Source organism: Frankliniella occidentalis, unplaced genomic scaffold (assembly GCF_000697945.3).
Source record: "Frankliniella occidentalis isolate FOCC.00 unplaced genomic scaffold, Focc_3.1 Scaffold57, whole genome shotgun sequence".
Lineage (NCBI taxonomy): Eukaryota > Metazoa > Arthropoda > Insecta > Thysanoptera > Thripidae > Frankliniella > Frankliniella occidentalis.
In genome coordinates, this window is record NW_026267187.1 from 101,287 (window position 1) to 104,108 (window position 2,822).

A 2,822-nucleotide genomic window follows, 5' to 3' on the forward strand; every position below is an offset into this window, starting at 1 on the left:
GGGGAGCATGGGAAGCATCCCCCGGGGCGCCTGATTTTCATCCCCGAGGGGACGGGTATGCAGCGCCCGGGGGAGCATGGGAAGCATCCCCCGGGGCGCCCGTTTTCATCCCCGGGGGGAAGGCGAGATTTTTGGATGAGTATTCACACCTGAGGGATGAAAACACACCCAAAGTGCCGAATTTGGATGAGTATTCAACCTACTTGAATAACAGTGCGGGCTTCGCGATATCTCACGAAACACTGTTACGCTGTGACGCGCCTGGCGCACATCTAGCTAGGCCTGCGGCGCTGACACCCAAGACGGGGTAATAGGAGTGTATACACAATTTTTCGAAGTCTTTTGAACGATTTAATCGACCATTTGATCATTTTCACCTCATTTTTGCCAAGAATTGCCCCCTAGCACCTAAACGGTACAAGATACCCGTGAGAAAAGGATTTGCTGCATACTGTATGGACTGTGCCTGGATCGTTGCTGGCTGCGCAGATAATCACCAGGCCTATTCCATGGTGTTGTGAGTGTTGATCGAGGTGTCATGCAGCTGAAATCCAGTCGACATTCAGTTCGCAGCCAGGCGCGTTCGCCGTGCTTTACTACGGCTGAGTCCCGCCTGAGAGTCGACTGGGATGTAGCTGTATCTGGACTGGATATGGAACAAATCCATGTCATCCTCAGAACACATCCAGGGCAAATCCAGTCGATACCGGAGCAACTCAAAGAAAGAAAGAGACTGAAAATCAATTCGGATGCCCGGTGTCGAACCTCCGACCGTGGGACGACAGTCGGAGACGCTATCCACTGGGCCAGAGCAGATCGCTGGAGGCGGCGGGCAGCGCACCGGTGTCGTTCACTCGCCAGTCGGCACACTTCTTCCGGCTTGCGGCAGCAGCAAGCGGTGTCCAGCGGCGACTGGCAAGTGAACGACACCGGTGCGCTGCCCGCCGCCTCCAGCGATCCGCTCTGGCCCAGTGGATAGCGTCTCCGACTGTCGTCCCACGGTCGGAGGTTCGACACCGGGCAGGCGAATTGATTTTCAGTCTCTTTCTTTCTTTGAGTTGCTCCGGTATCGACTGGATTTGCCCTGGATGTGTTCTGAGGATGACATGGATTTGTTCCATATCCAGTCCAGATACAGCTACATCCCAGTCGACTCTCAGGCGGGACTCAGCCGTAGTAAAGCACGGCGAACGCGCCTGGCTACGAACTGAATGTCGACTGGATTTCAGCTGCATGACACCTCGATCAACACTCACAACACCATGGAATAGGCCTGGTGATTATCTGCGCAGCCAGCAACGATCCAGGCACAGTCCATACAGTATGCAGCAAATCCTTTTCTCACGGGTAGAGCCAAACGGACGAAATTTTCGCCCATAGGGCTCTACTTTGACGAGTTACCCCTTAGGAACGCATAAAGAAATATTTGATAAAAATACATTTTGCGACCTGTAGTTTTTGATTTTTTAAAAAGCCAATTTTTGAGCTAGAATGCTCATCTTCGAACTCGATCTGTCTTTTTATGATACAAAACGACCCTGAAAATCCCAGGTCGCTATCTCAATTCTTTCTTGAGTTACCGTGCGGACAGACAAACAAACAAACACACAAACACACCCACAAACAGAATGAAACTTTTCGGGTCAGTGGAGTAATGGGCTTCGCTAATCGCTCAGCCAATGATACAAAACGACCCTGAAATTCCCAGATCGCTCTCTCAATTCTTTCTCGAGTTATCGTGCGGACAGACAAACAGACAGACAGACAGACAAACAAACAAACAGAATGAAACTTTTCCGGTCAGTGGAGTAATGGGCTTCGCTAATCGCTCAGCCAATAAAAGCATTATTTTAACTGTCAGGTGTCCAGCATCAAGTTTTAAGGTATATCTTTACTATCTGGTATTGGTAGGTGACAAACCACTTCGTCGACGAAGTCAACAGATCTGTTGTTCCCTCTGTGTAGTGATATATTGTGCTACTTCACTCATTGTGGTAACACGTAACACTAGGATTGAAAACAAAACTCCCTGGTGATTTAATTTCACGCCTGTTGACAAACTTTGCGCATGTCAGTATTATCAGATCAGACTGTTGGCTTGCGCATGATTTTTGTGTAAATTGCTTCATTTTGTTCTAAGGTCCATGAAAATTGCTTTTAGAGAAAAGTTGACTTGGCTCTTTTTGCGGTTCCGCCTCCAAAAAGTGAAGTTGACTTTGCCCCTTTTGCCAATTTACCAATAACTTAACTCTAAATTCTCATCATGTGAAAAGAGTCAAGTCAACATGTCTCGATATGTCAATGATGGTAAAAAGAGTCAAGTCCTATCTCACAAGGGGACTTAGGCAAGTGTAAATTCCCCATCGTGCCCAAACTCGGTAGATTTGTTTTTTTTCTCCATGTAGGTGACGAATGCCGACCAAATTTTTTCCTGAGAGTCATGTGCCGAAACTCCCTATAAAACCGTACAATTTCACAAAATACAAATTTCTGCTTTTGTACAAATATTAAGTGTCATTCTGACTCAAAATGAGCGGTTTTGGGGGGGGGGGGGGTAGTTCCTCTGACACTTTTCGATCTAAGACCTCCTTCCGTCATTTTTGGCCCAAATCCAATTTTTTTCCCATTGTTTTCTCCCCTAAAGTACACTAGAAATTGACACTCAGGAAAAAATACTACCGTCAGTCGTCATCAACATAGATAAGACACAAATATACCGAGTTTGGGCAAGGTCGGGAATTTACACTTGTCTAAGCCCCGTTGTCAGTGAAGGAGAGTGATATTGAAAAACTTATAAATTCCATTGACATCATTGATAGTAT

General features: G+C 47.0%; 1 protein-coding gene across 3 annotated transcripts in view; it reads right to left on the minus strand.

Annotated features, from left to right (window-relative positions):
• LOC113217009 (uncharacterized) overlaps positions 1–2,822 on the minus strand; it is an 86,640-nt gene that overhangs the window by 82,307 nt on the left and 1,511 nt on the right. The window lies entirely within an intron of this gene.